Consider the following 14,574-nt stretch of genomic DNA (forward strand, 5'->3'; position numbering starts at 1 on the left):
TCACCGATTTCCAGGCTTCTGTGGGTCCCTTGAAGGTCTCACAGATGAGCTCAGGTTTTTGTTGAATTCAGACAGTATTGGGAACTCTGTAAAAGTCACTTGGCAGATGTAGCATCCCACAAATCTGCCTGGCCACAGAGATAAACTGCACCTTTTCTGGTTTTCCTAGAAGGGAAAACAAAGCTAAGCACCAATAAACACAAGGAGGATCCCTGTAAAACATGAGTATTTCTCCAGCGCTAAGGCCTAAGGGTAAGGGTATCACATCCAGTACAGGTGCTGCAATTTAAGTAAAGAGCAGAACTGGAACAAGTTAAGAAGAAATCAGCAAGAATAAGATGTCTAAAAACTGAGAGACAAGGCCAAATGATCAGGCAGCGTCCTGCCTAGGAAGGATGTCTTCAACTAGGCAAGAGGGAACCAACTTTTTCCTCTCCACTCCTGGATGACAGGATGAGGAATAACAATGGTAATTTGAACCACGGGAGACTATGGTGAAACATTAGAAAGACAAAAATCTCTCCAATCAGTCTGTGCAAGTATTCCCTCCCTGCAAATTGAGAACAGATTAGGCAGAGATGTCAGGAATGACCCAGGTACAGCCGATCCTGCCTTGAAGCAGAGGGCTCAATTACACGATTTCTCGAGGTTCCTCCCAGGCTTGTTCCTAGTGCTTTCAGCTCTGGAATTGTTCCTCTCTGATTAACACCCAGGCTTGTTTTCAGAGTATTACACACAAGCTTGTCCAACAGCTAAACACAGAAGTCAGACTCTGGCAGTCGCATACACAATCCCCAGCACGGTCTGCATCTCCTGCTGGTAACACTGGCGGCAGCACTAATTTGCAGTTCCTGATCACTGAAAACAAAACATTTCTAAACATTTTGCCATCTTCAATGCAAGTTTCAGGCTAGGTTAAAGCTGATTTGTTATGGTATGAAAAATTATCAGGCACAAAATCCACAGACTGACTACCACGTGTCTAAATCAACAGAAAGCAGGATGCTGAGCTGCTGCTGTCAGCGTAGTGCCGCAGCCTCCTTTAATCCTGGCCCATTCCTTCCTGAGGATTAAATCTAAATATACTAAATAAAGCTCTAAAAAGGGACAAGATCACCATAAATTCATCCCTGGAACAGAGACGACCTTTCCAACACCTTCTCTTTGTGAATGCAGGACTGCTGCAGGAGGCGTGGGGGATCCGTTAACATTTGCTGTGCTGATTGGGAAGCTTCCAAAGCCTCGTTCCGGGAGGGTAGGACGGGCCTGAAACAATTGAAACCAAACTGCATTCGAATCCATGAATCAAAGCACTTGCAATTACCATTTCAAGGCAGGTGAAACAATAACAAATAATGAACAAAGATGTTTCAAGTCTTTGCTGATGCACTCTGTGCTTACTAAAGAAACTGCTAACTGGACACATTTTCAATAGCACCAAGGTGATTGCCTGCGATAGCCCCAGTTAATCAAGTCTTTGAGAAAAATGGGGATGTAATCTCCTGTATTGTAAAGTAGTATTTCAAATCTCCTCCAGCATCCAATGTAGCTTTTACGGTCTTTGCTTAGGTTTAGACCAGAGGCCACATGAATTCTATGCCAGGGTGCAATCTGGCCCAAACAGTGCTGCGCCTTTGACCCCTCAATATGGGTTAAAAACCACACGGGTCAGCAGCAATCCCTGCAGGTCTCACTGTGTGGGTTTACAGCATCCTAGATGAAGCTCTCTGCATTGAAGACTTAAGGTCTTGACAGGATTTACGTAAAATTTTATTACAGATCAAGACTCTTTAAGTGTTTTCTGTATTATTAGAGTTCCTAAAAACACACCCTTCTCCCCCATAAGGAGATATCTGCACGCTGATGACAGGTTCCTCTAAAAATCTCTCAGCGGCTCCTCAGAAGTGGTCACAAACCACAGGTTGAGCAAGTGGTTTCAGTAATTTCCGTGTATGCTTTTCTTTGTACCTCAATCCATCTAACCCCAGCCACAATCCACCTAACCCCTTGTAAGGGGGCATCTTTCAACCTTCCTCGGGGCAGCTCAACAGGAAGAGCTGCCACCCACAGCCAGCACCACGGAGGCCTTTCGGGGTTAGGAGGAAACCTCAGACAAGGCTCTGAGGTCAGCAGGAAGGCGATATGGAGGGCAGGCAGAAGCACCAGCTGCACGGCAATCAGCACACGACCCACGCGGACACAAAGGACTGCCACCCGGAAGGACCGGGGGACAAAGTCTACCACCAGACTGTGCTGAAGGCTCCAAGATGTGAGCAGACGTCTTGGTGGCCTCCGGCTGCCAAAATGAATGGCTCTTCTTTTGACTTCTCAAGTGCGTTATAAAGGCAAAGGTTTGCTGCTTGCACTGTCGAGGTACTGCAGTTCCCTAACCCCATGCATAGGTTCATTTTAACAGTGCAAGCCATTTTGCAGCACTGATCCGTCCAAGCTGTTTTGGTATTGGGCTGAATAGAAAGAAGCAGCCTTAAGTAACAGTGAGCTTTTGGCTCAACAGGTACAGAAACCCAGCAAGCATTGCTCATCCCCTAGTCCTCCCAGCTCAGCCTGCTATTAAAGCATTTGCTAAATCCCCTATCAGCAGAACTGGAAGCCATATAGGTAAACCGAAAACAAAGCTGGCCTTTCCGGATGAGCTGATGGAATAGGAGCGCTTGCCTGCAGAAGAGAAAGGGGAGGGGAACTAGCTAAGCCTCAGGCTCCAGGGAATCCACGGCTGGATGATTTCTGGGCACCCATCCTGCTCTTGTTCTCCTGGAGTCATAGGGCATTAAGTTCACGTCCGTGTAGAGCTCACGCTACTCTGGATCTGGTGACAGCGACGCCCCGGCTAGCAGAGAGCTCCTCTGCTGACAGGCAGCTGGGTCAGGACCCAGCCACGTCCCTGCCGCAGCCCCTCAGCGCCTGTTTGCCTTGGCCAGGGCCGCAGCAGCAGCTGAGCTCGGCGAGGTGCACATCGAGCTCAGCACCACTGCAGCCCAGGTTCGTTGCTGGCAACACGACTCGCGCTCCAAAGATCGCCTGCTCCTCTGTCCCCTGAGCAGGGGGGAGGAAAGAGGGAGAGGAGGAGCGGACAGAAAAGGAAGCTGATTTTCACCGCAGCTGCAAGCTCCGGCTCTAAACTGCTAACCCCTTTGCTCCTTGGAAAGCTGACTCCCAAATCCCTAGGTGTTTCATTATCTCTTCTGCTCCCTCCCCGAGTTTCTCTCAGGTAATTGTTCCCACATAGCATCTGCTTCAATCCGAGCCAGCTTCCTCCTTCACTGAGGTTTTCCAGCACAAGCGAGGCGATGGCTTTGCTTCAGCTCCCTCGATCCCTGCATAGGCAGTAAAAAGCCTGAGAGGCAAATAAGCGAGTTTGTGCTGGGACCAAACCCATTCCCAGGTAGTCTGAGCAACACCAGCCCCATGGGAAGCTCTCTTTGTGATACCAAGACACAGACTGAGCACAGAAACAGATCGTACCAGGCGGAGAACGTGACCAGACGCAGCTGAACTTGCCTTTAGCCCCACTCACAAGTGCTGCTGAGGGATTCCTCCAGCGCCAGGGAAAACCAGGGGATCGTCAGCCCCGCATGGCAGCTGATACAGCGGTGGTCTCAGAGAAGTCAACGTTCTGCTACGAAGAGCAGTCAGAAGGAGCTGCAAGAACTTGCATCTTTGGTCCCAGTTAGGTCATCGCAACCCTCACAAGACAAGCGAGGGATCATGAGCTCATCCCTTGGCAGGAAGGGACTGACTGCAGCTTGCAATATTCATAGTAATTTGGGTAATTTAATGCAGAGGGTGAAGTTCTCAGCCAGGGTAAATCAGAGCAATGTCAATTTTGCACTATTGAAGCACCTGGGTTAGCCTGTTAATAAGAGCTTAACTTATATTTAAAAATGTATTCTGTTCACCTTGAAGATGACCCCTTTAAGAGTATTTTTTTGGTTTTAGGCTGCTGTAACCATCAGCTAATTGCTAGCTGGTCAGTGTTACAAAAGGCAAAGCGCTCTCCATCATGGCTTTGTCTGATAAGACCCAGGTAAGTGGAAAAAAGCATGGTTCAAAGCTATTTTAATCAAGTTGTTAGGATGCATGCAGATAATCATGAATCTCAACAGGCAACTAATGCTAAAAATAATTGACTAGCTTTTTAAAGTGTAGTGCTGTTCACTGGGCCAAATTCAATACTGCTATAAATTCCTGGAAGCACCACAGTAGGAGACGTATCAGGGATCTCCGGCCTTTCCCATGAACAGGGGTCACCAGGCAGGAACGCTTTCATTGCTCTTGGCATTAAGCAAGGAGTAACGCTGAAGGACAGGGCGCTACAGCGGAGCACCCACGCAGACCGGGTTATGAATACTGTGTATTCAAAAGGGCAAAGAGACAACAGAGCAGTGCGATACAGGCACTGCAATAAATATTCCTGTTGATCTGTTCAGGCAGCTTTGTTCCTACTGAAAGGCAATGGAAGTTCATACTCCGGTCATGGACATGCCGTGAAGTTCCCACAATCTGGGTGCACATCCCCAAGTATGGTCTTTGGTCTCCATTTCCTTCCACAGCTCCTTCCCCAAACAAACTGCTGCTGAAGCCAGAAGGCTCGTTTCTTGACACAGACTCAAGCCCAGCATCTCCTCCTGGGCTAGGTTCTGGGAAATCCACGCTCTGGATAGCTCTTGTAGCAGCCTCAGGATCACCTCCCTAAGGAAAGGACCACGATTCTTCCCCCATTGCCACCAATCCTACAACAGCAGCACCCCATCTGTGGCAAAATCACCCCCCTGATCACATAAAAAGTATCAAGTCTAAAGATTTTATGCTGAGCCTGAGGCTTACGGCCATGACCTACAGCCACCACTGTGCCTGTGAGTGATTTGCTTTCCTAGGAGCAGGCTTTCGGACAGGCTTTTAACCTGAAGTCCAGCAGCTGAGTAGGTGGCCACTTAATATCTCTAGGTACTTTCAGAGAAGATTAGGTGAAAGTCCAAATCTAGGTTGACATTCCCTCTCTCCGAGAAACAGGCCTGCAATAAATAAGGCTGTGTGCAAGTTGTTGTTCCTGCTAGAGCGCTCTGCGCAGCCACTTACTGCCAATATGTTCCTCATTAGCACTCTGGGAAGCTGTGAGTGCATAAGGCACTCTGTGCAGCCCCATTTTTATTCTCTTCTCAAACACATGGAAACACTTTAAAAGTAAGAGCCTTGGGACCTGTGCAAGGGTGACAAGTGACAAGATGAGAAGAGGAGACCAGAGCCAGCCCCTTACAAATTTGAACCATCCAGCCTTTAATCCACAACAACCAAAAAATTGATGCTAAGCAAACCTAGACCTTTTTCAGAAAGTAGATTACATGTGTAATGGAAAAAATATAGGCACGGGGAGTCTGGCCTACAAAAATTGGTTAAAGTTAAGAGCCTTCACTTTGCTTTCCATGATTAATGGAACTACATGCAACTTAGTCAACATTTCCATCCCCTTCTGAGCCTATTGAGAGCTTTTTTTTTTTTTTAGGAAAATGGAATTTTAAGACTACATAACATTTCCATAGCTTACAGTAATGAGGTGATCAACAGTTTCCCTCTTCAAATACTATCTACCTCTCAAGAAGCAGGGAGCAGAGCAGTATTGCCCTCATACCTCCCAGTCTGGGCAACACTTCCCTGCAGTTCCATTTCAGCAAGAGGATAGGCAGAATCCTTGCAGGAGCAGTGCCACAAAGCATAGCACAGAGCTGGCCTGGTCCTTTTGGAGGGAAAGAAGGTGGCATCCCTCTTTTATCAGGCTTGATGTGTCATGGGGACGCCCAAGCCTCTCCATAAGTGAAAAGACACAAGCAAATTCCTACTGGAAGAGCTGAGCCCTCGCACTGAGCAAAACAGAGGCAGGCCGTTAGTGCCAACCCCACAGGACTGTAAGAGTTAAAGCTGTTGTAAGAAATTTGTGCGTGTGCTTTCATGCCAGTGGAAACATAAGAAAAAGCCTAAGTTCTCCGCATTGGCACAGCAGGTTCAGCTTTGATCTCTCAGGAGGTTCATTTCCTTCATTAGGCCTTTCTTAAAATTCACTTTATGAACCCTTTTCATTTCCCCCCTGCATTCCCCCACCCCCCCCAGCTCCCCAAAGCCTTTATAGATTCATTTAACAAAGCGGCAGGGTGGGGGAGGAGAGCCTCATTTAATTGCCACTAACCGTTACCTGAAGCTGCTGGTCATGCACAGGGATGCAGGAGTCGTTCCTTGTGCAAGGCACAGGAACCGAAGGAGGGAAGAGCCCCACCAAGGCAATAATAAACCACGGGCAGGAACACCGGGAGGAGAGGAACAGGACCACAGAGCACTGATGAAGGGAAAGGTGAGGCAGCACAGGGAGATCTCCAGCACAACTTGGACAATCATTGCTGCAGAAGAGGTGGAGTACTTACAACATGCCCCATGTTGTGCCCTCTGCTTCATCTCCACTCAGCGCTCAGTAGCTGATCAAAAACCAGAACCTCGCCCCATTTTGGGTGTCGCACTGCACACAGAACAGACGCTCACCTTTTTTTTTTTTTTAAAGGGAAGCTACAAGGTCAAAAAATCCCTGCCATGCAGTTTAGAGAGGGGTTTTCTTTTTGGTTCTGCACCCAACTATTCTCAAGGCTCAGTACCAAGGTGATGACAGCATTAGGGCACATCATTTACAGCTGCTGTTCCTGTTAGGGGAGGCAGGGGCACAGAGGGGCACCCTTTGAAATGCCTTCCCCCACCAACCCCAGCCAGAATTTCAGCTCAGCATCTATTCATGATGGGCTCCTTGCAAAAAAAAAAAAAAAAAAGGTTGTGCACACATCTCATGGCTGACCTGCATGCAGGCTACAAGTTGGTGGGGAGATCGCTTCCCAAACAGAGGGCTGCATCCTTCCCAGCAGCACGCCACCTTACACCACAAAAGCCTTTCAACAGCAGGGGATGGAAAGGTACTGCTGCTGCCTGGGCTGCTGAATCCAGTCCCCTGCTATTGTACTCAACTGGACTGTGTAATTCTATTCACAGGCAGCAGCTTCATTTTAACAGTAGTTTGTGGCTTTACCCCCACTATTCCTATTAAAAGCTTAACTTCTTATGATTATCCAGTTACTTGGAGTAATTTAAACAATGAAACAATCCAAGTAAATTGTAAGACTATTCACCAGCTCATTTGTGTAGATGAACTTGGTTAAAGGCCTTGGAAGCAGATACTGTTCTTAATGAGAAAACTGTGTCCTGATTCCTGCTGGGGCTGTAGCGAACCCTCAGGGCTTGTCCTCTGACTTAGGAGGTAGCAATCCCCGTTCTGCTCTCATCCCACTTCTACTGGAAATAAAAAGCTGCAGTTTCTGCAGATTTTCCAAGGGACAGATTCTGACCTCAAAGGAGCATAAACATGAATTCATGTAAGGTTAGTCATTTTTTCTTGTTTTAAGCTAGAAAACTAGACACCACTCTTGGTGGTGTAGAGATGAGGTTCTGCCCTGCCTTTTCTCTTCTGATGTTCATTTAATTCACTGTAACATGAACACAACTGGATTTAACAGGACTCAACAACTGCAATAGCTCACAGGGCATTTTTCAGTCCTGGAAACACAGCCCTCTACTTTTCTGCTACATCAACCCCGGGCCTCCCTCAAGCTCAAACTCAATTTCAATTACATTTAACAAAGCTAGGTGAATGGGCAGCACGAAGTCAGATGAAGTTCAGTGCAGACAAATGCAAGGTAATGCACTTAGGAAAGGATAATTTGAACTGCACTGGAAAAAAAAAACAGAATGCTTTTGAGAGATAATCATCTGCTGTGCACAGAGATGTAGGGAACTGAAAAGACTATAATGGGAAGAGATGGTGAGTCCTTCCTTGGGAAGCTGCTCACCACAGCTCACAGTAATCGCACTCGCCCTAACTCTTGCAGCACTGCAGCAACAGAAGAGCTCCGAGATCAGAGACTCCAGGCAAGTAAGGCTTGAATGGAGTTTGAGTCTGGCAAAGCACGGGCGGGGAGGCATGAAAGAGCAGCTCCTCGTGCACCTGCGTTGCAGCACGCCGGGGTGTTCTGGGTACCCGGCTGCGAACTCAGGGCACAGGGACTGCTCTCCCCTGAAAATGATTTAGTTCAGACCTCAGAATTACAAGGCCTTGTACAGCTCCTACATTAATCACCGCTGAACAGGACCCGTAGATGTGCTCACAGTCAGTGTCCAGGACAGGATTCTGTATTGAAGAGCTGGGTCTCTCTGCACCTGCACTGCCTTACACACCAACTCTCCTCCCCCAACAGCACAGATCCGAGACCCAGACCCCTCCTGTGTGGGGGAGACAAGCCAGGGTGGACCCGACCACCCAGACTGGTCAGCTCCAGCCGACAGCCAGCAAAACAAAAGCCAAGCAGAACCACGAGCTCTCGATGATGCCACCTAGGTCTGTTTGAGAGCAGAAGTGACTTGGCACACAACCTGTCCCGGCAAGCAGCCCCGCTGCTGCCAGCCCGTGCCCACACACCCAGAGCAGCTCCATCGCCCGGGCCCCACTCCCACACTGCAGGGCTGGGGACAGCAAGCACTCATCCTCACTCCCCGTCCAATGCCTTAAACACCAAAGTCTGCCCTTGCAAACGCCTTAGGAGGTCAGAAAGCAGAGATTTAGGAAATGCAGAAACTTTCAGAAGCCTGCAGGGCTTCTGGATCAGACGGAACATCAGTGCTCAGTGCTTTGCTAGCCACCCCTGCCTCCTGCAAACTCCCAGCCCTCCAGGGGAAGCAGGGACTGCAGCCCCCACGGAGATCTCCCCGGCTGGGAGCACATTTTGTGAAGTGTGGGGCCACCTGATGGCAGCAGCAGGCAGCACCACTCCAAGCGTCCCGACCGCCGCTGCTTTGCTCCATTCATCTTCAGTAATTGAACGCATGCCCTAGGGGGGTGCACTGTGCAGGGGCGAGAGGAAGGGAAGGAGAACAGTATTTGTATTTGTCTTCCCAGATTTAGTTTGTCTATCTCCAGCTATTTTGAATGTCATGGGGAGTTAATGAAGACATGTTGTGCATCTGCAATGCATGGAACAACTTCTCTCCTGTCTTAGCATATTAAATTCTTTCTTAGTTACACTAGGAGTTGCAGGGAAAGAACATAAGATAAAAGGAAAGCAGAAAGATGAGACCGTAGAAGAAAGGGAGGAAATTCCCTTTTTGAAGTTTCAGATCTCCAAGCTGCATCACACATTTTCTGGCCCCTTCTTTATCTCAGCCTTGATCAGAGATGTCAACCCTGGAAAAACTGTCACAGCCTATTCAGCAGGACACAGAAACACCCTCACAAACACCCCATTAAAAATCAGCTTGCTTCCACCCCCCACTGCAAACCCAAGTCAGGGTGAGGGCACACAGCACAGGCACACCCTGGGCAGAACCTTTGCCCGTGGCGAGCGGCACATCCCCAGCTCCGGGCAGCACCTACCTGCAGCCACCAGAGCTCCCTCCAGACAAAGGCCAAGCCACACAGCAAGACCTGAGAGCTCCCACCAGCTGCAGGTACCGCTCTACAGCTGGTATTTGTAGGTGCTGATCCTGTATTACAGACAGGAAACTGAGGCAGACAGCAAGGGCAGGCTCAAATCTACCTAGGCTTTTCTACCCTCCAACCCCTGTCCCGAAACAATCCCTGGCTTAGATCTCACCCCATCATTTCCAATAGAAGGCACAAGGCAGTGGCAGAGAAAAGCCCTTTCCCTAGGACATCCCTTCCTCTGCTCTCCCCTCTCCCAGGAGGCAGAGGCAAGAGCACAGACTTTCCTTGATCGTGGGGCTCTTCTCTTCAAAATTAAGATCTTCGCTTTCCTGGCACTTCCCATCCTCTTTCCCTGAGGCAAGATCTGGCACACCTTAGATGTTCTGGTTTGGCCTGAAGTTTTATTTAGACTGCTCCTTGCTTTGGGGATTCTCTGTTTATATCATCGGAGGGTGTTAATAAGGGCAGAATGGTTTCCAGATCCACACCAGCTGACTGGATTTCCTGAATCCACGCCATCTGTAAAAACAGAAATGTTCCCTTCTCCTTGTACACATAAATGCATTAAGGCTAAACCTCCTGGGGCAGGAGTACAGGAGAGGTTTGGACTTCTGGCCAAATGAAACCCAGCAAGCTCTGGAACGAGGTGCAGAACTACCATTTTGAACATGGAGGCACATCCAAAGGCACGCAGGATCTCATCGCTCAGTGGAGCGGACAGAAGAGTTTGACATTTTAAAAAAAGCACACTAAGGAATTTCTGGCACCTTTCTCAGACACATCTGGCACCGGCCACCCTCAGAGAGGCAGGAATATGCAAACTCAGGCCCTGGCTGGTATTACAGCACTTGCATATCCCTATCATGCAGCTTTTCCATTTCAAGCCAAGCTTCTCTGGAGCCACTCTCTCACCAGCCACACGACAGCAGTGCCCTGACCAAATGCCTCAATTACACCGAAAGGCAGCAAGGCAAGAAGGGTACTTTGGAGACAGGATGCATGGGCTGAAATGCCTGAGCATGCAATTGGCTTGCTGATAGCCCAGGGTCCATCGGCAGGCAGGTTATTCCTTGTGAACCTGACACCTGCTTGACACCAACTTTCCAGTCTGGAGTGAGCTGCAGGCACCAACCTGGGAACCGGGAATCAGATGTGGCAGCCACAGCTGCCTCTCACCCCAGCTCATCAGGTTCATGCACAACTCGTAATTTTATCTAGGCCCTGGCACACGGAGGTGAACGCTGGGCTGTATCAACTTAATGTTTCCACTACTTGTTCTCCCCACCTAAATATTGCCCAGACTTTTCGGAAGGACGTGACAGCCAGCAGCACAGCCAAAAACTTCGTTATTCTAATACAGCAGCACAGGACTCAAGTGAGAGCAGGCTACAGCAGCAAAGCAGTGGGCTGAACGAACACCAGCAAGCAGCGCTGAAGCACAAAAACACGGGGGGGGGGGGGGGGGGTGTGTCAAGGAGCAAAGCCACCTAAATGGGACTTGCAGACACAGGGGGTGCCAGGCACACCGACCCAGGGGCTGTGAAGGAGCCCCCAAGCCATGTCATTACACTGTGCTGTGAGCCAGCCCCACTGGATGGTACTGCAGAAGGGAAGGTCCTGTCCCGCCACTGCTCCTCACCTCCACCCCTTCACAGCCCCACTGACACCTGCACCAGCCAGCTCAGCTCCCTAACCTCAGGCTTAAGCACGCCCCGTCCCGTCACCCCAAGCTGTTTGACAAAGCCGGTCCTGGCACAAGAAGGGATGAAGACAGCAGTTGAACTGGAACGGCAGTGAGCAGCCAGCATACAACATCTAAGGAGTGCTCCAGCTCAGAGCGACTCCTCGTTGAGCAGAGGCACATGCTCACCCCATCCCTGTCCCCCAGCATCCTAAAACATGCATCTCATACAGCTACAGTAGTGCAGAGGATACACAAAACATTAGCAGTCCAATTAAGTCAGAGTTTCTTTGTTACAGCATAAAGCTACCCACACCCCACAAGCTGTGGGTGCTCCTGACACAGAAGCATCTTGCACACAGCATCGACAGCAATCACCTAATGGACATCACTCTGCTTGCGTGTTACGGGAGGTGGAAGCAAAGCCAACAGACAGCTCTCAAGTGCACAGAGCCCACGTGTGTGCTCAGAACAAACCCAGGCACCCGCTGGGTGTTTGAGGGATTTCACTGTGTGGCAGCATAAATGCTGCAGTACTGACATGTGCAAGGTCCTCAGCCCTGGAGACACTCCGAACTGCAGCTTGGCTCCTGAAATAGCAGGACTGAGCAGCATTACTTTGGCACCTGGTTTAGCACTTAAGTATTCCCCTCAATTAAAAATAGCAACTTGCTACATCTTACTTGTAGCATCAAACTAAGTTCCACAACTTAAACCCATATTCTATAGCTTCCAGAAGACTGGGTTCATAAGTAAGAGTGAGTTCACAAAGGCAGCTATTTCAAATTCCAATGCAATAGATGAACTTCATTATAACTGTATATTCTACCTTCATTAACAGAAAATCTGACAAAGCAGTTGGACTTCAAGGACTCTGAAATCCATGACATATCTAAAGGCAGTAAATCTGAGAATTCAGTGCAGTTTTCTGCTCTGTATTTTGTGTTCCTTATAAAGGGCCTTGGAAGACTGTACATAATGAACTACATTCAATAGCAATGGACCATCTAATCCCCAAATCCTCCCTCCAACAATAGCCAAGAACAAGTATTTTCATTTTCAGCTTCTTTATGCTTTAGCCAGCCTCCCAAAAGTCACTTTATATGGTTTATGGTTTAATTGAAGTTTAAGTATTCCCTTCTGGGGTTTGCTTTTTAAAGAAGCCTCCAATCTACTAGCTTCACTGCATGTGTAAAAAGCTTCCTCGCCCCGTTCTTATGCTAAGCAGCTTACTACCAATTGCAGTATTGTGACTTCAGCACCGTCTCAGTCTCACAATATCATTTATTTAGGTGATCACACAAGTAACCGCTGTGATGGCAGAAGCGATGATCACTTTTCTATCCATTAAAGTATTTCATTGCTTCACACCATTGATTTCTTTAAAATAATTAAGGGCACAAAAGAGGGGAGTGAGCCTCTTTAGATCCCACAAGTAAAGGCATCTTCCAGCTCTTCCATGAACCCTTCCAAGGAGGGATCCCTCACAGCACATACAGACACATGACAGTGATCTGCTACAGATTATATTCCCAGCTCAGCCTTTCACGTGTCACATAGCTCAGCAAGCTTGTTGAGCTCTTTAATGGCTGTCTTATATGCAGCACTAAGAACAACAGGCATTTATGTTATATTAAGCTCACCAGATGATGTCCTAACAAAAATAACGTGTTCCAGCCCCGTACAAACTGGAGGGATCAGAAGAGAACTGCAGTGGAGAGCACTACAGAGCTAGCTATCAGCTCTAACTTCTCTCCCTTCCCCTTAAAACCCATAGACAGACTCTCAGAATAAAGTAAGCCATTTGCTGAATCTCCCTTATCTTATTGTACATCAATTTGCTGAAACATTCATGGGATCACTACGCATTTCATTTACCCTTAAGGCCAACCCCTCTGCTTATTAAATTAAGAAGATGAATGAGAGATTTGCTCTCTTGCTAGCAGCCCAGGGGATTCATTAGTCAAGTAAATGATTGCACTTGCCTCAAGTTATGCTACTGCAATGTTTGCAATGTGTCTTCTGATCTCAGCTCCCCATGCACTTTTTGGAAACAAGGTTGGCTTTCAGACAGGTCACATTTAATTCCACTTATTTGACTTCAGCAAATGGAAATAAGGGCCTAAAACTCGCTATCTTCTTCCCTTCCTTCACTCAGCCCTCCAAATGTTTCACAGAACAGACACACAAGGGGAATCAAGAGCTCCAAAGTAAGCTACCAATATTCATCCCATTTGTCTGTATCAAGTGCAATTAACGTTTTAGCATTGACAAAGTGCGGATTTGGGTACACAGTGACACAATGCAGTAACAGAACCACAGCAGGCAGAAGGGAGCATTTCCACCCAGCATGTTAGACCATTAATTAAGCACAGAGTTAACAGTTAACAAGCTCCCTTTGCCATTCAGAGAAGAGCTAACTCTGAGCACCTGCATCCACAGGACATCAGCATTTCAACTCATGGTATTGGGAAAGCAGGAAGAAAAAAAGCACTTCAGAAAAAGGCCAAATCTCACACCACAGTTAAATTGCATCAAAGTGTGAAGGGGAAGAGGGACTGGACCCAAATAAACTCCAGGGAATAGATGGCCCTGACTTTGTTGGACTGTACCACGAAAAGCAAGCTCAGGGTGAACAAGGCTTTCTCGCACAGCTGGGTAAGCACTTTAACAGCTTGATAAGCAGCTGATGGAAGAGATACCCTCTGGTGAGCTACACGAAGATAAGCAAATGGAATATCAAGACTCACATTTCTGCACATCTTCATTTACAGGTTGTGCTGTCTTGTGTGCCAACTACTGGGAACAGCCTTCTGTCTTTGACATTAGAGAAACATTACAGCAGAAGGCAGTTTCAGGGTAACAGAAATGCAGCGAAGCATACTCCATTTTATAGGAATGACAATAGCAAGAGCCAGGGTACCTGTCACTCCACACAACTCAAAGATGCCCAGGTGACCCTGTGCCATGCTACAAAGCTGCACAAGCCAGAGGCATCAGGCACTGGGAAAACTGCCCAGTTCTTGAAGGTTTCCCAGCAAATCTGTAACCAGAAATGAAAGACTTCGGGGCTGCTCTCTTCCCAGCACTGCACCTAAGTAAAGCACCAGGCAAACACTCAGAAAGGCACATTCCCAGGAAATGCGTTGCTGCTGCAGTAGAAGGGATGCTCACCACAGCCAGGAAAAGGAGAAGAATGTGTGTACCACACAGATGTACAGGGCAGCAGGCAAAAGGCATGGACAGGCCTAATGGCAATGAAAAGGGAATTAAGATATCTGAGCTAACACCACAGCCCTCCCTCCCCTTGCCCATGTGTTTATTTACTTCCCAGATCTGCAACAACTTTCTCACCTGACCTTCATCAAGT

At 48.1% G+C, this 14,574-nt stretch overlaps 1 protein-coding gene across 1 annotated transcript in view; it reads right to left on the reverse strand.

Moving 5' to 3' along the window:
* PAPPA (pappalysin 1) overlaps positions 1-14,574 on the reverse strand; it is a 362,370-nt gene that overhangs the window by 346,577 nt on the left and 1,219 nt on the right. The window lies entirely within an intron of this gene.

Source organism: Anser cygnoides, chromosome 20, assembly GCF_040182565.1.
Source record: "Anser cygnoides isolate HZ-2024a breed goose chromosome 20, Taihu_goose_T2T_genome, whole genome shotgun sequence".
Taxonomy (NCBI): Eukaryota; Metazoa; Chordata; class Aves; order Anseriformes; family Anatidae; genus Anser; species Anser cygnoides.